Source organism: Octopus sinensis, linkage group LG1, assembly GCF_006345805.1.
Source record: "Octopus sinensis linkage group LG1, ASM634580v1, whole genome shotgun sequence".
NCBI classification, from domain to species: domain Eukaryota; kingdom Metazoa; phylum Mollusca; class Cephalopoda; order Octopoda; family Octopodidae; genus Octopus; species Octopus sinensis.
In genome coordinates, this window is record NC_042997.1 from 54,961,889 (window position 1) to 54,984,388 (window position 22,500).

General features: G+C 39.3%; 1 long non-coding RNA gene across 1 annotated transcript in view; it reads left to right on the top strand.

Annotated features, from left to right (window-relative positions):
• The first annotated feature begins 8,462 nt into the window (after window positions 1–8,462).
• Window positions 8,463–22,500, top strand: part of LOC118766248 — a 20,025-nt gene continuing 5,987 nt past the window's right edge. The window contains exons 1-2 of the long non-coding RNA XR_005002163.1: window positions 8,463–8,478; window positions 18,922–18,930. This is a non-coding gene — a long non-coding RNA (uncharacterized LOC118766248). The remainder of the gene's footprint in view (window positions 8,479–18,921; window positions 18,931–22,500) is intronic.

Sequence of the window (22,500 nt, forward strand, 5' to 3'; positions counted from 1 at the left end):
TAGTGTGTAGGCGTGTGTGTATAGGTGTATGTATGTAAGTATGTATGTGTGTCCGTGTATGTGGTTGTGTGTGTAGTGGTGGGGCGTGTGTAATGTGTGTGTATGTAGGTGTGTGGGCGTGTGTATATGTGTGTGTATGTAGGTGTGTGGGGGGTGTGTATGTATGTATGTCTGGTGTATGTATGTATGTCTGGGTGTGTCCGTGCATGTTTGTGTGTGTGTGTATGCATGTGTATGTAGGTGTGTGTGTACGTGTGTAATGTGTGTGTATGCGTGTGTGTGCGTGTGTATGCGTGCGTTGTGTATGTAGGTGCGTGTGTATGTGTGTGGGAGTGTAGGTGTGTGTGTGCGTGTGTGCGTGTTTATGTTGGTGTGTGCGTATGTGAGTGTGAGTGTATGGGTGTTTGTCATGCATGTGTGTGCGCGTGCAGGTGAGTGTGTGTGTAAGTATGTGTGTGTGTATGTTTGTGTGAGTGTGTATGTGTGTATGTCTGTGTGTATGTATGTGCGTATAGGAGTATGTAGGTATGTGTGTGTGTATGTGTATGGGTGTATGTATGTATGTGTGGTGTGTGCATGTGTATAAGTATATGTGTTGTGTGCGTATGTGTGTGTATTGTATGTGTGTGTGTGTTTATGTATGTGTGTATGTATGTGTGTAGGCGTGTGTGTGTAGATGTATGTATGTATGGGTGTGTGTCTGTGTGGTTTGTGTGTGTGTCTGTGTGTTTGGTGTGTGTGTAGGTAGGTGTGTGTGTCTGAGGGAGGGTATGGCTGTGTAGGTGTGTGTGTGTATGAATGTAAGTGTGTGTGTGTACAAGTGTAATGTATGTATGTAGGTGTGTGTGTGTGTGTATGTGTACGTGTGCGTGTGTATGTGTGTGGGTGTGTTGCGTGAGTGTGAGTGTATGGGTGTATGTCTGGTGTGTGTATGGTCTGTTGTGGTGTGTGTATGTTTGTATGTGTGGTGTAGGTATTGTGTGTGTGTGTATGTGTGTGTGTGAGTAGGTGTGCGTGTATGTATGTGGGTAGGGATGCATGCGAGTGTGTGGGTATGTATGCATACATACGCACGCGCACATCCGAAGCAAGCCCACACACACGAAGCGCGCTCACGCACACAACGCACAAGCACTACAACGCAAGCCCATGGGGCCGACCAAGCCCCCAGCGCGCGCCAAGGCGCGCGAGCGCAAAGGCCCTCGAACGCCCCGCTACGCGGGAACCGAGGATCCATCAGCCAAAACCGGAAAGCAGAAAAGAGGTGGGGCTGCCTGGATGCAAAAAGGTGTATGTGTGTGTGCATTCAGTGTAAGGGTGTGCATGTGTGGGTATGTATGTATGTGTGTGCCTACATGTATGTGTGCATGTGTGTGTGTGTGAAGTATGTAGTGCGGTGTGTGTGTGTGAGTGTGTGTGTATGTATGTGTGTATGTATGTGTGTATGTATGTGTGTATGTATGTCTGTGTGTGTGTGTGTGTGTAAGTATGTATGTGTGTGTGTATGTATGTATGTGTGTGTGTATGTGCATGTTGGTTTGTATGTTAGTGTGTGCATGTATGTCTATAAGTGTGTGTGATTAAATGTGTGAATGTATGTACGTAGATGGGTCTACGTATGTGTGTGTGTGAACAGGCGTGTGGGAGGTAGGTGGGTGTGTGTGTGTGGGTGGTGTATCCGGGAAACAAAAAAAAAAGAAGCGGATCTCAAGAGGAGGGGGCTGTGTTAAGTCCGTGTGGGGTGGTAGTTTGTAGGGTGAAGATGTAGCGTTGCTCCAAGTGGAGCCTGGAAAGTGGGCGACCATTGTGGGGGCGAGACCAAACACTGAGATGTCATCTAGGGAATGGCCGGCCGAGCGGAAGTGGCGTGCGACGGGAGAAAAAGAGTGTAGGCGAACGTCCCTCAAATGTTCAGTGAAACGGTCGGACAACCGGCGTCCCGTCTGTCCTACATACAGCATCCCGCATAGGTTGCATTTAATGCAGTAAATAAGGCCAGACGAGGTGCACGTAAAAGAGTGCCTAATGCGTACAGTATGCTGGTTGGAGCCGGTGACAGCGGTGGTGTTGGTGAGGAAGGGGCAAGTGTTGCAGCGGGATCTAGAGCAAGGGAATGATCCGTGTGGGGCTGAGGGGGAAGGAGAGAGGGTGCTGTGGACCAGGAGGTCACGCAGATTGCGGGCTCGTTTGAAAGAGGACAGGGGTGGGTTAGGGAAAATGGGGGGGGGTGGGATCAAGCTGGAGGCGACGGAAGGCACGTAGTATCTTGCGACGAAGGGGTAGGGTAGAGGGGTGGAAAAGGAGGGGGAAGGGGGTGCGGTTGGGGGGGTGGCGGGGGGAGGAACAGGGCGGTAGTGCGGTCGATGCGACGGGCGCGGGTGAGGGCATCAGAGAGGAGTATGGGTGGGTACCTCGGAGTCTGAACATGCGGGCCAGGTATTGAGATTGAGTCTCGAAATCCTGGTCGTGGCTGCACAAACGTCGGAGGCGGAGGAACTGGGAGTAGGGGATGGCTCGTTTGGTGTGGAAGGGGTGGGAGGAAGAGAAGTTGAGATAGAGGTGGGAATCCGTAGGTTTAAAGAAGGCGGTGGTGGTGAGAGAGTTGGAGGGTGATCGATGCGGAGAGAGATGTCGAGGAAGTTGACAGAGGTGTTGGAGATGGTGGAGGTGAATTGAAAAGAGGGGTGAAAGTTGGAAAGGAAAGAGATGAATTGGCAGAGAAGTTCACGGGAAAGGGAGGTGGCACCTACGCAGTCGTCGATATAGCGACCGTATAGTTCGGGGGTCGGCCCAGAGAACTGGGAGAACACTTGGGCCTCAATGTAGCCAAGAAAGAGATTGGCGAAATTGGGGCCCATCCTAGTTCCCATCGCGACCCCGGACATCTGTTGGTACGTTTCCCCGGCGAACGTGAAGCAATTGAGGGTGAGGACGAGCTCAGCCAAACGGAGAAGGGTGGGGTGCTGGGGGTGGGGTCGGGACGACGGTCGAGGAAGTTATGTATAAAGTTAATCCAAACAAGAAAACACAAAAAAACAAAAAAACACAACAACAAAGATATATATATGTATATATCTTTTCTTTTACGTGTTTCATACACACACACACACACATACACGCAGACATATGTATAGATTAGTGCACAATCGGGTTACACTCATTCTCACTCATTTATACATATATCATATTCAAAAACAAACACGCATCCATTAAATGTACGTGCTTGCCAACACGTATATATACATACGCATAAACAAACATGCACGTAAATGTATAAATACATGTATACACGTATATATAATCATGCCATAAGCATTCGTGCACGCACACATAACTATGCATAAACACACACACATAGACATATACAAATAAGCATGCATGCATACATGCAAAGCACACACTCGCACAATGCGCGCGCACACACAGAATCCTATAAAGAATATATAAGTGCACATAAGAAACCCCCTCCCCCAAACACATATGTTTTACAAAAAGGACCTCTATAAACGCATAACATATTTAACCTTTCGTGTGCACACACATACATACGCGCGCATACGCACGCAGACATACACACACACAGATAAATATTTATATATCAATATGCATAACTATATTATTTTCTACGCACAAGGCCCGACATTTTTGGGGAGGGGGCCAGTCGATTAGATCGACCCCAGTACGCAACTGGTACTTAATTTATCGACCCCGAAAGGATGAAAGGCAAAGTCAACCTCAGCGGAATTTGAATTCAGAACGTAAAGACAGACGAAATACCTATTTCTTTACTACCCACAAGGGGACAAACAAGGACAGACAAACGGATTACGTCGATTATATCGACCCCAGTGCGTAACTGGTACTTATTTAATCGACCCCGAAAGGATGAAAGGCAAAGTCAACCTCAGCGGAATTTGAATTCAGAACGTAAAGACAGACGAAATACCTATTTCTTTACTACCCACAAGGGGACAAACAAGGACAGACAAACGGATTACGTCGATTATATCGACCCCAGTGCGTAACTGGTACTTATTTAATCGACCCCGAAAGGATGAAAGGCAAAGTCAACCTCAGCGGAATTTGAATTCAGAACGTAAAGACAGACGAAATACCTATTTCTTTACTACCCACAAGGGGACAAACAAGGACAGACAACGGATTACGTCGATTATATCGACCCCAGTGCGTAACTGGTACTTATTTAATCGACCCCGAAAGATGAAAGGCAAAGTCAACCTCAGCGGAATTTGAATTCAGAACGTAAAGACAGACGAAATACCTATTTCTTTACTACCAACAAGGGGACAAACAAGGACAGACAAACGGATTACGTCGATTATATCGACCCCAGTGCGTAACTGGTACTTATTTAATCGACCCCGAAAGGATGAAAGGCAAAGTCGACCTCGGCGGAGTTTGAACTTAGAACGTAATGGCAGACGAAATACCGCAAGGCATTTCGCCCGGTGTGCTAACGTTTCTGCCTGCTCGCTGCTTTATATACATAAATATATTTATTTCTTCGTTGCCCACAGGGGACTAAGTATAGAGGGGACAAACAAGGGACAAACAAAGGGATTAAGTCGATTAGAGAGACCTCAGTGCGTAACTGGTACTTATTTAATCGACCCCGAAAGGACGAAAGGCAAAGTCGACCTCGGCGGAATTTGAACTCATAACATAACGGCAGACGAAATACCGCTAAGCGTTTCGTCCAACGTGCTAACGTTTCTGCCAGCTCGCTGCTTTGTATACATAAATATATTTATTTCTTCATTGCCCACAGGGGGCTAAATATAGAGGGCTAAATATAAAGAAGGGACAAACAAAGGGATTAAGTCGATTAGACCGACCTCAGTGCGTAACTGGTACTTATTTAATCGACCCCGAAAGGATGAAAGGCAAAGTCAACCTCGGTGGAATTTGAACTCAGCACGTAGCGGCAAACGAAATACCTATTTCTTTATTGCCCACAAGGGGCTAAACATAGAGGGGACAAACAAGGACAGACATAGGTATTAAGTCGATTACATCGACCCCAGTGCGTAACTGGTACTTAATTTATCGACCCCGAAAGGATGAAAGGCAAAGTCGACCTCGGCGGAATTTGAACCCACAACGTAACGACAGACGAAATACGGCTACGTATTTCGCCCGGCGCGCTAACGTTTCTGCCAGCTCGCCGCCTGATATACATACATACATTATAATACACACATATATACGAGGGTAACCCCACAAGTAAGGTCTCCAAAGCGCTGGGGACGTAGGGAAATTGTGCGTGCGACTATTGGCAACACTGTTGTGTTTGTTGTGCACGCGCCTGCGTCTGCTCGTGCGCGCACGTCGCTGCCATGCTCAGTCTTGGCTTGGCAGTCATATCTGATAGAGCTCCCGATTGACGCTACCGCCAAGTGTGAAGTTCGCGCTGTTATTCGGTTTTTGAACACAAAAGGCATTGAAATTCATCGCCACTTAACGGACGTGTATGGCGAGTCGTGCATGGATGTCAAAAACGACCGCAAGTGGTGTAGAGAGATTGCAGCTAGTCGTACTGAAATTCATGACGAAGAAAGAAGCGGGTGACCATCAATTTCCGACGAGACAGTCGCGAAGGTTGAGCAAATCCTGCGTGAAAATCGGCGGATCACTCTGGATGATCTCCGCATTTTGGTTCCTGAGGTTTTAAGGGAAAAGTTGCAATATCGGAAGGTGTGTGCAAGATGGGTCCCACGAATGTTCACAGCAGACCATAAACGGCAACTCACCTTACAGTCCGGACTTGGCACCCAGTGACTACCACCTGTTCCCTAAGTTGAAAGAACATTTGGCCGGAACGCGCTTCAGCAACGACGACGAGGTGAAACATGAAGTTCAACGCTTCCTCAACGACATGTCGATGAGTTGGTATGACATGAGCATACAAAAACTGCCCCAGTGCCTACAAAAATGCATTGACCGAAATGGCGATTATGTAGAAAAATAGATAAATGTTCAAACTTTTAAATGATGTAAACATCAGAAAATTACTATTTTTAAATCTCACAACGAGAACTATTCAGCAACAGTACTTTGGAGTAAAGCGTTTTGCCAACATAATATGGCAGTCTGGTTTAGGACGAATGTTGCTGTTATTTTGCTCCAGGAGATAACATTGACAATAAACGTCACTGTAATTTCTAAGTATTTTGAAGACCTTACTTTTGAGATTACACTAGTATTACGTATTTTAACCAAAAATGCGAACAAAAACAGGCGCAGGTGTCGCTGTGTGGTAAGAAGCTTGCTTCCCAACCACGTGGTTCTGGATTCAGTCCCACTGCACGGCACCCTGGGCAAGTGTCTTTTACTATATACACACATATATGTGTGTACGTACATCTATGTATGTATCTATGCATGTAGTTATATATGTATATACATACATACATATATATGTATGTATATACATACATACATACATATATATATGTATATGTATATATATATATAAATATATATATATACATCTACATACATACATACATATATATGCATGTGTGTATATATGTATGTGTCTTTGTGTCTGTGTTTGTCTTCCCACCACACACACACACGCACTCATACGCACACATATACACATACATATATAACTACATACATAGATACATACATGTATATATAATAGCATATACTTACCCCACACGTATATATATATATATGTGTGTGTGTGTGTGTATGTATATATATATATATATATATCGTGACGTATTTTTGCCATTTCAATATGGCTAACCCCTAAGGGTGGATGCTACTGTAGTTTTTAGCCCCAGGAGGACACACTCCTCCAGCTGGCCATAGACACACTATCTGTGTCCTGTCAGTATTTGCAAAGGGAAGTCATCCTTCCCGTCTTCAACTTATGATACACACGGACTCGAGTTTCGAGGTATTGACCTCTCGTCAGCGTGTGACAATCATAGTTGTTGCCGAGAATTAGATTTCCTTCACAAATACTTATACTTTTTCCAGCGCCCACTGTCGCTGATATTGAAAAAGTGAAATCAAACAATGATAAATATCAAAGTGAGTTATATACAGTAGCGGTAACACATCGTGACGTATTTTTGCCATTTCAATATGGCTAACCCCTAAGGGTGGATGCTACTGTAGTTTTTAGCCCCAGGAGGACACACTCCTCCAGCTGGCCATAGACACACTATCGGTGTCCTGTCAGTATTTGCAAAGGGAAGTCATCCTTCCCGTCTTTAACTTATGATACACACGGGCTCGAGTTTCGAGTTACTGACAGGACACAGATAGTGTGTCTATGGCCAGCTGGAGGAGTGTGTCCTCCTGGGGCTAAAAACTACAGTAGCATCCACCCTTAGGGGTTAGCCATATTGAAATGGCAAAAATACGTCACGATGTGTTACCGCTACTGTATATAACTCACTTTGATATTTATCATTGTTTGATTTCACTTTTTCAATATCAGCGACAGTGGGCGCTGGAAAAAGTATAAGTATTTGTGAAGGAAATCTAATTCTCGGCAACAACTATGATTGTCACACGCTGACGAGAGGTCAATACCTCGAAACTCGAGTCCGTGTGTATCATAAGTTGAAGACGGGAAGGATGACTTCCCTTTGCAATACTGACAGGACACAGATAGTGTGTCTATGGCCAGCTGGAGGAGTGTGTCCTCCTGGGGCTAAAAACTACAGTAGCATCCACCTTAGGGGTTAGCCATATTGAAATGGCAAAAATACGTCACGATGTGTTACCGCTACTGTATATAACTCACTTTGATATTTATCATTGTTTGATTTCACTTTTTCAATATCAGCGACAGTGGGCGCTGGAAAAAGTATAAGTATTTGTGAAGGAAATCTAATTCTCGGCGACAACTATGATTGTCACACGCTGACGAGAGGTCAATACCTCGAACTCGAGTCCGTGTGTATCATAAGTTGAAGACGGAAGGATGACTTCCCTTTGCAAATACTGACAGGACACAGATAGTGTGTCTATGGCCAGCTGGAGGAGTGTGTCCTCCTGGGGCTAAAAACTACAGTAGCATCCACCCTTAGGGGTTAGCCATATTGAAATGGCAAAAATACGTCACGATGTGTTACCGCTACTGTATATAACTCACTTTGATATTTATCATTATATATATATATATATATATACACATTTATCCATGAGTTAAGGAATGGAGTAGATCAAAGGTTCTACCACTTTGGCCAAAGGTCCCTTTTTGACCCTTGAAGCCACAAATGGTCTCTCTAGAAAATATTTTTATTTTTCAATACGCTACTTATTTTGATATCAGCAGATAATGGCTAAAAAAATAAAGAACGTCATTTTACAAATGCGCTGTACGCAGTCGGGAGTAGAGATGTACAAACTGAAATGTAATAAAAACGAAATAATGAATTACAAGTTTGGTAATTACGTATATTTTCACCACGCGATTCTTATGAGAACAACGTGTTGTCTATCGAAAGAGTGCTCTTTGGTACAAGTAAATGCCAATGAAATAATTTCAAATCTTTCCGATTTTCCTTATCAAAACAGCTAGAACTTGTGCAACAATCTGACATAAATTATTGTCACCCGGGAAGAGGATTTTTTATGCTCAAGAGAGAGGAGAGTATATTTGATAGAAATTGTTGAAATATATATCTACTTCATATGAGTAGCAAATTTTGGAGGATGGTATTCACTGTAATTGGATCTAGTTAGGTGGGTCACAAAATCAGCCCCCTTTTAAAATGACATGAAAAAAATCCTAAAATTTGTCATATTAAACATTCATTTCTTATTCAGGATCTAGTTTATTTCATTCATAAAATCTGCATTTTTTAAACGGAAGTAAAAAAATCTGAAACGTGGTTATCTTGATGCAGTTTTCCATACTTATTCCTATGAAGCCCTGAACCTCTGGAGAAAAAATTTGACACACACAAATTTTTTTTTATTTCGTGGTTTTAAAATACGGACAGTCGGAATCTACCATTCGCTTCTCTATATAATTTCCAAATAATTTTTTAAATACTTCAAAATCAAAATTGCGTAAATATGTGTGTCAGACACATAAGTTAAAAATTAAGGAAATAGATTTTTGGGAGATCTCTTATTATGACTGATATTTATTCTGTTATTCTAATATCTTCTGAAACTTATACATATACATGTATAAATGCATACAGAAGCATACAAATATATACACACGCACATACATTTTTACAGAGTTAGTTTTATATACATCTTTGTAAATATATAAATATTTCGGCATATCTACACAATTGTGCCTTAAAGATTTGCTTCTTGTTAACTTTGAGAAAATTAAGTATTTCTTTTCTACATATATGCTTCAGATCGTGTAGATTCTGCTTCAATTGGAATTGTGTGTGTGTGTACGCGTGTACGTGTGTGTGTGTGTGTGTGTTTGCTAGTGTCTGTTTTTCCTTTAGCCGATGAGCCAATGAGGTACTCTCTGTGTGGTTGTTCAATTTGCTAGAAATAACAGCCAAATAATTTGCTTGACTTTATTCATCATCAATGACTAGGTTTATTGATTTCAAGAGAATGCTTGTTTAATCTATATACATACAAGGTAGGGACCGGGATTAATCTACTTACATACAAGGTAGAGACCAGGTAGAGTCAATGAAACACTCCTTATAGTGACATCGCTGCGTGTTGTGGCAAACTGCACCCAATCATGGTACATACAACCAGATAATCTGAACTGTCGATAATTAAGTTTCCTATCGTAGCCACAGCAGAGCTTCAAGGAATTATATTAACTGCATAAACTGTGATTCCTTCATAATTATCAAATAAACTTTATGAAAATGTAAAGAAATTACTATGAATGTACTATGCAGAAAGTAACTCAATATAAATTAATGGTAGATAATAAGACAAATGAATCACATTTATAATATATCAGGTCAATAGTATCTACTTCATCATGTTTTAGAGAAATCAATAATAGTAATATAACACTCAAAACAAATTCAGTAAATTGTTATTGCATATAGTGAAGATTGGGTTGTTTTTGTTTAGCCCTAGGTCAAGTCTGAGTAGATCTATGATCAAAACTTTCCGACCATAATCAACTAGTTCTTGCAGGCATTGCTTATCTAAGACAACATTAATACATTTCTCTGTATTCAAATATAATCCAAAGAAGATTTGGCTAGTGTTTCTAGTAAGTCGAGCGACCATATAGAAGTTCCAGGATGGTGGAACGCTCTCGGTGAAAACGAATGCGGGTTCGTTTTCCATTGGATCACTGTTGCAATTTCCAACGGCAGTTAATAGCTCCAAGGAACATGAGTGTCCATGAAGTTGACTTGCTTTTAAGCTACTATGTAAAAGCAAAATTTCAGTAGTCATCGAATAAACGTTTAGACTTCATATATTTCGCGATGAAGATCAATCATTTACACAATGCATAATCAAATAAATGCAATACAGGCCAATTACATGAAATGAATTGATCAAGGTTTCACACAAGTCACTTTAATTCAAGATAACAATTTACCTGAAGCATCCTAGCTCAACTCCGTCGAAGATCCAAACTTCTCAATGTCATAAACAATACATGAAATAATTGGATAATTACTCATACACCAAAAGATCCCTCCCCACCAAAAAAGCAAGATCTTCTTTAGTCTTGAGCCGACCATAATTTTTGGCAATTCTTTAATCAGTCTTCGGGAAAATACAAAAGTAAAATTAAAAAAAATTAATATGAAACAATCCATTCGTTATGGAAATAATTCAAATGAATTAAAAGAAAGAAAACGTACATATGTATATTCATACGTGCACTTTAAATGTAAAACACCAACCATACTACACTAAACGCCTAGAATAACGTAGCAAAATGTTCACCATAGCATTTTACTTTGAAGTTATCCTCCCCATCACCATGCAAGCCAGGAGCAAATAATCCTTCCATACAAAAGTCAGAAACTAATCAACTTCTGAAAAACGCAGGCTATGCAAAACTACTGAAATCCGTGGGAGCTCGTGCAGATTTTTATGGTCCCAAATACCTGTATTATCTATAATGTACGAAATATTGGAGCTGCATTTGTTCTACAAGAATCCAAGTTCAACCAAGTAGGTTGATATGCTGCTCCAATAGTAATTCATATTAAGTCAAAAGTGTATTTTGGGGATTGGAGTTGTAAACACTTCATCAGCGGTTCATTGAAGTTTCTTTCTTCTGTATTATTCTTACCGCATTTATGTCAGGTGAGTTGCTGACTTCCACTAAGTAACCTACTGATATTTTGTAGTCTCAGAGGCGGCGAGCTGGCAGAAACGTTAACACGCCGGGCGAAATGCTTGGCGGTATTTCGTCTGCCGCTACGTTCGGAGTTGAAATTCCGCCGAGGTCGACTTTTCCTTTCATCCTTCCGGGGTCGATTAAATAAGTACCAGTTACGCACTGGGGTCGATATAATCGACTTAATCCGTTTGTCTGTCCTTGTTCGTCCCCTCTGTGTTTAGCCCCTTGTGGGTAGTAAAGAAATAAGATAATTTGTAGTTTCAAACAGTAGTGTCAGATTGGTTGTGTTTAAATTTCGATTCTGTTTTATTTTTTTTTACATTCCTCCAATATTCATTTGATTCAACATTATTTTTTCTTTCTTACTGTAATCCAGATTGCTCTGATTACCAAAACATGCTTTATGGGAAGGTAGTAATTTGTGGGCATTCTCTTGCTGTTTGCAACATGGTGTCTTCAGTGTTTGTTTTGTTGTCATCAACAATAGGGTATTTTTGTATGTATGTATGTATGTATGTATGTATGTATGTATGTATGTATGTATGTATGTATGTATGTATGTATGTATGTATGTATGTTTTATGTATATATTCTCATCCATATAGTTGCATATCTTGACATGCTCATATATATTTAAATAATAAACTTCTGGAAAGTTTTACAGATTTTTACAGTTCCAGTGATGGATTAGATCTGTAGTCTTCTTTCTTTATTCGGCTGTAATATTCTTTAGTGACACGTGTTTCGTTACAGGTGCCATTGTAAGATATATTTTCATCCATCCCTAGATAGCTGTAACTTTCCCCGTCCGATACAGGGAGAAAACAGTCAAATCATTGATGGAGATGTTACTAGTCTGGTTTATAGTTTTTCTCCTTTTCACAACCATATAACAACAATTATCCTGACCAAACTCTGACCCTACATCATTATGTACTGAGGATGCAGTAACTAGGTCAAGGCTCTTTTTCATCTCATGCATATTTTTTCAATAAAGGTTTAAGTAATCCACAAGGAAACTGTGTAATTTTGGTATTTCTGTTATGTCTGTATGTATGTATGTATGTATGTATGTATGTATGTATGTATGTATGTATGTATGTATGTATGTATGCATGTATGTATGCATGTATGTATGTATAATAAGGATTGTCCATATAAAGAAGGAGCTGTTTTCTGCTTAAGAAACAAGGCCTCACCGTTGAAATTTGGATAAAAAAAACAAGTATTATTTATCGAAATATGCAAGAAAAGTCTTGCATTTGCTCCGCTTACAAATTGCATTTCTATATTGCGTGTCATTTGGTAATTTTTTTACCTGAACATTTTAGTTTTTCGAAATTGTTATTTAAACATTTACTAACATAGCCAAGTGCGCCAATAATTATTGATATAAATGTGAATTCATATTCAGGGTGAAGCTGCAGGTTTCGAAGCAAGTGTTCATAAATATTCTTTTCGCTGATTTTGTAAGAGATCTGTTAGGCAGCTGACCTCTACGACCGCACATGAATTTTCTTATCTACCCCAAATGAAAATATCTAACGCATCACGTATATGTATATAAATCTATCTATCTATCTATCTATCTATCTATCTATCTATCTATCTATCTATCTATCTATCTATCTATCTATCTATCTGTCTGTCTGTCTGTCTGTCTGTCTGTCTGTCTGTCTGTCTATCTATCTACCTGTTTGTCTGTCTGTCTGTGTCTATCTGTCAGTGCGTCTGTGTGTCTGTGTGTCTGTCTGTGTCTATCTGTCAGTGCGTCTGTGTGTCTGTCTGTCTGTCCGTTCGTCTGTGTGTCTGTATATCTGTCTGTTTATCTATCTATCTATCTATCTATCTATCTATCTATCTATCTATCTATCTATCTATCTATCTATCTATCTATCTATCTATCTATCTATCTATCTATCTATCTATCTATCTAATTTCCTTATCAGGAAGTGTAGGGGAAGGGTAACGTTTTTAATCTTTCTTAGCTTTTCTAGACTGGTGAAATCGATAAGGTTGACTTTGAGGTTGAGCGTCTGTAGTTTGAACATTTGCAGATTGATATTTGTAGGGAAGCTGCAACAGGAAAGTTCAGAGGAAAGCTGTGAAGAATATTTAGTACAGATAGTTAGAGCGTAAACAAAGATGACAAAAAAATAAATAAACAAAAAAACATCCAGATAAAGTAAATTTGGGCGGAAGGTTTATACATATCTAATTCAGAGGAGAAATGCCATTGTAACTGCAATAGAAAAGTTGGCAGTTGTGAATGAATCTTTACCAGGATGTCTTTCGTTTGGATGTTGTTTGGACTGCTTATTCGTGTAGGAGCAGTAGTATCCCAGCTACAAGAATAATGTACCAGTGTGTGTTGCATTTAATCCAGTAAAGGGTCAAAAACTAATTAGAGCTGAAGTACTTTTTGCCTATGAAGAATCCTTCAAATCATCGTGATGAAGTTTCGTCATTCTTTAAAGTTGACAATGAGAAATCATGAGATATATTGAATACCTGCATCGATTATCAAGCTTTTAACTATGTGTTGCTCCTGACTTGAGATGAGGAGATATTAAACTGTTTCTTATATATGTATAGTGATTAAGTCTTACCTGCTGATCGTTCGGTTTCCTTTGAAAGAAGTTTCCTAGGAATATGTTCATGGAAGCAATGTAGGTCTGACATTAGACGTATAGATTTCGTATGGTGTAGAAGGTTGAGGGAAGAGTGATTTTTATCTGCTTTCAAATTTGTAGTTAGAAATAATGGTAAACTGGTCATTAGTATATCAAAGGAAGACTAAGTGTCATGTACTCTAGATTTAACAAACTACGGGCTAGAGAGAGAGAAAGAGAGAGAGAGAGAGAGAGAGAGAGAGAGAGAGAGAGAGAGATCTTCATCAATACACACCGAAGTATTGATGTCTGGCAAGAAGTTTTCCAATTGAGGAAGTGGAGCCTATAAATGAGCAACTTTGTTGGGGGTTTTCATGCCAGACACGGTTGAAGGTTTTGCTGATGCCAAGAGCCACCAAATTGCTTTTGGTGAAATCTGAAGGGCGAATCGATACTAGTGAGTGTTCTATGAGAGTCTCTAGTAGATTTGGCTCCACTAAAGACATACTAATGAGGGAGAAAAACTTAACTTGATATCGGCGGTATTGCTAATGACTATTTCTACTATCTTTGAGACGTTGGAAATGAAAATAATAGGTCGATAGTAGAGTTTTAGTTTCTTGGGTGCTACAGCACAGTTTAGCTTGCTTCCAAAAATTAAGACAGACTTCCGTAGAGTTGAAGACCTGTTTTCTGCTTACAATATGAGAATAATGGAAGTGACATTGTCATTTTCTGTTGCTTCGTTGGCTGGAGCAAATGCAGACATTTTCTGATTTAACGTCTGAGTTGAGAAAGTGGTGGAAAGGTGTTTTGAAGTGGCTTTGTAGAGTGTGTGTTGTATGAAGCTAGAAACAGAGTGGGAAGCATATGGGGATGTTCAGTGATGGAAGCGTGACTGATGGAGACACCTTGGATGAAGAGTTAGGTATAGTGATTCGACAAAGTTGGTAGAGAGCTACCTAGTAAAAGTTCAAACAAACTGGCCGCTATTTGGGAAGTGTGGAAGATTGTTGGTTGTACGATGCACAAATGGTGGCTTGTCACGCTACACATAATTAAAAACTGCTTACAATTAACATTTGGAAAGTTGATATATATAATGGTATAGGTGAAAAAAAAAGGACTGACATCCTTGAATATACACTGACATATATTCACATTGTCTAATACAACCGTATATATTACGAAACGCGGCTCTAGGATGACGAAAAATAGTATACAACGACATAGGCAAACATATATATTGCAGTTTCTAAGGGCGGAATCATATTTATTCTGTCGTAATTGCTGATCCCACATACCAACAGAAAGAGAATGATAAAAACAAAACAAAACAAAAACAACAGCAACACGCACCTTCCTTAAAACAAAACAGTAATCTAGATATCAGCAAATTGGCAGATTTCGGTATGGTATAGAATGGCATATATTTGTACTTGTACTCATTGTTACATACTGACATTCCAAGACGCATAGTAGCAAACTAACAGTATACAGACATATATCTACCATATGTATATACACAGTTGCAGATACTAATGTTTCCTACAATCTCGCAAATATTGAATGGACAGAAATGTATATTGATCACCCATACTGAATTTACACTCGAAATTTACAAGCATATTGATGCACATAGACAAAGCTCATAAGAACAGGTACACACATATATTCACACGTATTTGTGCGACCAAATGCAATGATATGTACATGAATACACTCAGGGAGATGCAGAAATATACATAGATATTAGGCTTACATAGATATATCGGCTGAATACTTGCACGGACGTATTCATATAGCTTATCAATATCATATTCATTGAAACACACACACACACACACGTACGCACACACACACACACACACACACACACACACAGAGACACATACACACACCACACACACACACACTTATACATGCACATGTGCACACACACGCACAAATATACGCACATTCTATTGAAAATCTACCAACTTGTGTCCACAAGGAATAATGGAAGCTTTTGCTCATTCGATTTTACATGCAAGCATCGCTTGTGTTTCCCAACTGACTAACACGGAGAGTTTCACTTGTTTGCAGAGTGCAGGAGAGATTTGTAGCATTCCTCAATCGCAATGCTTTATATTCTCATGGCTTTACACTGCAATTATTCTGTTTCCACTGCTTCTTTCATACCAATTATGCTGTTGGCATCCTTCAGTCTATCAGTGGGGGAAATAATAATATTGACAATAATAATAATAATAATAATAATAATAATAATAATAATAATAATAATAATAATAGGAACAACAATACGCAGAACAATAATCATAAATAATAAAGAAAAGAAAAGCTAAATAATCTGATAGAAGAGAAAAATTTGGTACGAATATCTATTAACGATTCAGTCCTTAATAGAGTTTTTTCTTTTCCTTCTTTAAAAAATAAAAAAAAAAAGCAAAGAAAAAGACTCACACAGATTTCTTACATAAACATAAAGCTGCAATTGTATAGACTGCGGGGAAAAGGAAAAATTGTAAAGTTCTAGATATAAGCAGTGAAGTGAATCAGCTTTAACTGGGAAATGAAGTCAGATCGCAGACATACCAGGATCAGGCCACGTTCTATAAGTTACTATTTTGATTTGTATTATCAAAGCCTTCACCCCCATCCCGCCCCCCCCCCAAACAGAGCCCAGTATATAATCAAAAGGGTTAAAAATGTATAAATTGTGTTCTGTAGGTGATTCAATTATTGTGAATCTAGTCCTCCTTGAATACTACTACAAAATTGGATTTCCAAGATTTTCAATTAAATAATATGCAAGTTGATATATCAATATTATTTTGGTTTTCTATATGGAAGCATTGGTTGAGAATTTTTGTGTCAGCTGTCAACAGACACCTAATAAATAAGTCAGGAGTCTTTTACCCACTGCATAAATTATGTTGTATACTTGGCTGAGTTACTTAACTCTATTTGGTAGACTGGTACTTACCTCCAATTTCCATGGCGTTAGCAATGCACTAGTTAATCCTAGGTACACTTCCCCACATAAGGATTGAACTCTGTACTTTAAACCAACAAACCACTTGTCAAGTTTCACATTGCTGTTTATAAAAGGTAGTTGTTCTTAGTCGGTAGAATCTATTTACTGTTATGCAAGCTGGGTCATTTGAAAGTTATGTGTCTTGGATACAAGCATAATAAATATAGTGACCGTGACAGAATATGACCCTTCTATCTCCCGGCTAATACTCTATCCTATCGATTTAGGTATCTGTACATTGCTTAATTAAAGTTTGACTTAGATCTTCCTGCATTATGAGATGCTTAAACATTGCTTAATTAAAGTTTGACTTAGATCTTCCTGCATTATGAGATGCTTAAAAGAGCAAGCTTCTTTCAGCTTGATCGATCTGCCACAGCTTGATCGATCTGCCTCTGTTCCTGCCCAATCAGTTCTCATGCGTTTAAGGTCTTTTCCGGATGTTTGGTGTCAGGTGTTCTTTGATCGGCTCTTTCTCCCTTTTCTTCATTGCAGTACTTGCTTGCTAGGTGGCTGACAGGTATAAAATATGACTACGGCAAAATCGATGCAACATCTCGATATTTTGCAATGATTGGGATTTGCTTCGCAGAAAGAGTTTTTAATTTATAATTCTGACTCTCCAAGCCACTTTGAGGACCTTTCGTAGGCAACTATTGTAGTATGTTTTCAGCTTTTTGGCCACCTTTCCTCTTAGTTGACTTTGTATTGAAGAAGGTAACTAAGGTACTGAAAGACTGCAGTGGAAAATGACAGAAAAAACTGTGGTCTGACCGATGATATTTTGCTGAGGGCAGAAACAAGCAAGAATTGGGCAGCAAGAACTAATTACCAAGCTCGGTGTTAAGAATTAGCTGTGAAAAGTGACTAAAGCGATGCAGATTAATGCCACAATCCAACCTCTTATTTTCATTGGCAACAAAGTGTGGAAGATTTGCACAATTTCTTCTATCAGGGTATGTGATCAGTAGATATAGTAGCATAGAAAGTGGTGTGAAGAGTAGAATTATTAATGCAGGAGTCATACTGTAGTACATGTACGAAATTAAACAGCAACAAAAATAAGTACTGAAATAGCAGCTCAACTTTATGGTGCTAAGGTTCTTCCAACAGTTTTGTATGGCAGAAAAACATGGAAAATGACAGCACATTGATTGAAATATCACAGTCAGTGAATAAACGTCACCATTCGTATTGAGCATTTTTGGAGGAGCAGCGAGGGAGTCACTACACGATTACTCAATCGGTTAAAAATATCTGTTAAATTTTCCCCCAAATCACACTATACTGTTTAAGAAAGAGGGTAACATACAATAATGTAGTTCAACATGAACTATATTTGGATAAAACATAGGATGGTCACAGCTAGAACGCGTTTGATAACAAGCCTGCTGAATCAGAGCTGATCTGAGGTTAAATTATGATAGTATTTTTACAGGAAATATTCAACTTTTCCTATCAGTTCCTCCTTGGATGTTTGGCACAAACATGCTGTTTTACTATGTTGATATTTAACGACGTAGCTCGGTCATAAAGTTATGGAAAATTTGATAAAGATACAGAGAGGAAATATATCCTTTTACATATCTCAAATGTAAGGTGATTTCAGTGCAGTTGCCTGGAGAATCTTTGAAACTTCGAGCAACATGCTTTGCGGTAGCTGTCGAGCTCTTTACAATTTGACTTCAAATTTCGACTAAATCAGCTGTGTTTTTCAACCTTCCAAACTATATATCAGCCACATTTTCCTTCATTTGAAATTGCCGGCTTTGTGCGTAAGCTGGTAATTTAAAATTAAAATATGTTCAATCACCATGAGAAATGAATAATCTAAACGTTTCGGGGTTCTCACCCTTTGTCTGAAGATGGAGAAGAGAGAGAGAGAGAGAGAGAGAGAGAGAGAGAGGGAGAGAGAAAGAAAGAAAGAAAGAAAGAAAGAAAGAAAGAAAGAGAGATAGTGTATTTGGTAGCAGTAATTTTTTGTTTCCCTACAAGACAAGCGATAACATTACTTCTCTTTCTCTTGAAGATCAAAAGCCCAAAAACACTAGATTCTTCATCCTCACAACTGAACTCTTCAAATTCTTCTATAAATTCCTCTTTTAGATTAATTATCGCTCACACAGATTATCGCACTTTACTCTGACTCCAGGTTTTATCTTGATTATAGGATATTTTTTGATAAATAGACATAATTGATCAATTTAAAAGAAGGATAGATTGCTGACCAACAACTTGGTTTGTTTTGCATTCCCAATCCTTGATGTATCCACAACCAGCACATTTAATTTTCTCAAATTCTTTTGCCATTATGTGAATAGGTACCATGGAGTAGACACAATGTTTCTAGTTTTGAGTGTTTGAAGACGTGCTAAGTTCACTTCCTTTTTTAGACAAAGAGAAATCAATTGAATACTGCCTAGTACCCAATTATTAGAGCAGTATTTTGACAACATTTAAAACTGATCATCAAAAGCAATCCTCAAATATGTTATAACCACTGCCTTAGTTTACAAGCTACTTACTTAACAAGCTATCCAGCCTATAATACTTCCTGTAATACTTACTGTATATCATTTCTCAGACTTCATACCCGACCTTTCTTTTTTAGAGATGCTCCTATCTAGTATTCCCTCCCTAACCAGAGTCGCCATACAAACATTGACCTATACCTCTTCAAAATGAACATCGATTTCACTAATATCTGTAATCTGGCAGGATAAAAAATGTCGTGGTCACTGCCTCATACACTCAACTAATTTATAATACCCTGTCACACGCACTCATACACATACATGCACAGACTCTTATGCACACGCACACAATGCTATGTGTATGCAAATATACTTAAATGAATCCACACATTCTGAAAGTTATGTCTGAAGTTAAGGAAAAACTTACGTTTATATCATGGTTATAAACTCTCATCTGTATCCTTCCACTTGGCATCCTTGAAACAAGATGAAATTTAAACACACAAACCCATCGGTTTAAATCATGACCCTTGTCGAAGGTGAATATTATTCATTTGTGTTCTTGCCTTTTTTTGTACTGTTTTTAGTGACTGAAACATTCGATAAGTATCTGATGAGAGAGTCTGCTTGCTGTCGTAGTGTAGCTATGTTATTTATGGTTGTTATTGTGTCATGGGAGTAACCATTCTCTTTCTTGCTCTTGTTTATGATGATGCTCTGTATAATGTTTTGTGGTTTATGTTTGATGCTATGTTGTAAGTCTGTGTGATGTTAGTGTATTGAGTTGGAGGTTGTTCTAGCGTTTTATCAGGTTGGCTACTTCTGTTGTCTAGTTGGGGGTGGGTGTTGTATTTTATGTTTGCTTGTGACACATGTTTCCCAAGGTTTTCTGAGTGCGATTACAAACATTTTAAATACTCTAGAATGTTTAAAACCCGAAAGTAACAAGCAAGAGTGGCAACTTCAATAATATCAATTAATTGAAATTTCTAAAAAAACATGCACCATGGCGATGAAAGTAAAGGCTATATTTTGATTGCGTTAAGCATCCTTAGCCAAACTTGTTCTATTTGATTGGTAAGAATTAGAAGTACTGCTGTGTCTATGCTAGTGAGTGCGAAACTTGCTTTTCTTTCTTGGTGGAATTTGTTCCAATTGATTTTTAAAAATGTTTGTAGAAGTGTTGTTGCTTTACGCAGTTATGTACCACTGTGTTGTGGTGAGTGGGGCTTGATAGTCAGTGAAGTGTTAAACGACTTTTAGTATGTCCTTGTGGTAAAAACGTGTGTGTGAGGCAAAGGGTTTTGTCTGGGGAAGCGTTGATATAGTCAGCTAGTTGAGGTACGTGGTTGTATTGATGTGGTTGTTTACGGTGTAAAGGGAGTTGTGATACTATTACGTCACCCTTGGGTTATTTTATATTGTTTCTCTACAAGCATATGCTCTCTGCACAAAATCACGCTTTAATAATGGTGTTTAGGATGAAATCCCATAGTCTTGTGCGCTTTTGGTAGTAGGGATTTGCGTGTGATATTTTATTCTTTTTCCAAGGGCGATTTAAATGAAGTGAACTGGCATCACTTAGACGCAATTATGTAATTTAACAATATGACCGACGGGAAATACCTTGGAGAAGCGTTCTGCATATTAAATAAACATGCTATAGGATCTCATATGTGCAACATAATGAGTCGAAAAACTGCAATTAATTGATGTTGTCTATGCAAATAGAGGACAAGAACTCTCTCTAGAGTGTTAAAAAAAACAAGAAAGAGAGGCAACTCCAATAATATCTAGAAAATACAAACTATGCAGATGAGAGTGAATCTAGTCTATAAAGTCATCTGATGAAAACAAAGGATATGTTATGATGTTCTCAGTTGGCATGATTTAGAAGTGATCAATATCTATCTATCTATCTATCTATCTATCTATCTATCTATCTATCTATCTATCTATCTATCTATCTATCTATCTATCTATCTATCTATCTATCTATCTATCTATCTATCTATCTATCTATTTGTGTGTCTGTTTGTCTAAAATCTAAAGGTTCTCCAAGAAAGGCATGTGATATATGCTCCGTTGTTTATGAAGCACAGATGTCAGCAAACTATGGCAACGACCCAACAAAGACCAAGCGTTATACTGGATCAGTGGAAGGAAAATTTAAACCCAGATGCAACAACCATCTTTCAGCTTTAAGACATTCCCTGTCGGAGCATAGGTAGCCATCATTCTGTTCACATCTAGGACCACCAACTTACCTTCTGGATCCAGGAATACTGCTTTTATTTTCAAATCCAGACCTTTCCGGAAAAAGCACCACAGTACCACCACCACTCCCTCCCAGCCGACACAGAGATAGCAAAATCTCGTATCCACCGAAAAGAGTGACGAGGTCCCGTGGGTCGGATAGTCTGGATTCACTAATGGATGCTACGTCTACACTAAAGGATCTCAGGTCATTTAAACATTGACCTTGTTTCCAAGGCGGCTCGAGGCCTGTGTTGCTGTTGCTGCTGCTGTCGTAGCTGTTGGTGGTGGTGTTGCTACTACTGGTACTCCAGCTGGTGACGGTAATACTCCGGCTGGTGTCTTTGTTGTTGGTGTTGGTGTTGGTGGTGCCCTGGCGACGGCTGGAGGTGGCGTCGCTGTTGTTGCTGCTGGTGGTGACGGTGTTAAAATAAATCTAGGACGGAGAAGAGCTCGACTTACCATTGTTGTCTGGTATGGTGGTGCACTTGGTCTTTCGTGTGGGTGTTTCCACGAGGTTTTTGTTTATTCTTTTTGTGAAAGTCTATTGGAACGACCCCAAAGCTTCCGGGAATATTGTTTTTATAGTGTTGTGATTTTCTTTTGTCATTTTAAAGATTTGTATGTGTGGTGGTGGTGGTGGTGAGTTGTGTGTTGGGAAGACACAGCCTGTCATTGTGGTGTTTGTATTGTCTCTTAAGAATGTGACTAAGTCTATATTTTCTGTATTTATGGCTGTGAGGTTTGTAGTATTTGTAGAATCTGTTTGTGGTGATGTAGATGTTTGAGGTGGTAGTGCTGGTGGAGGTGGTGTTGTTGGTT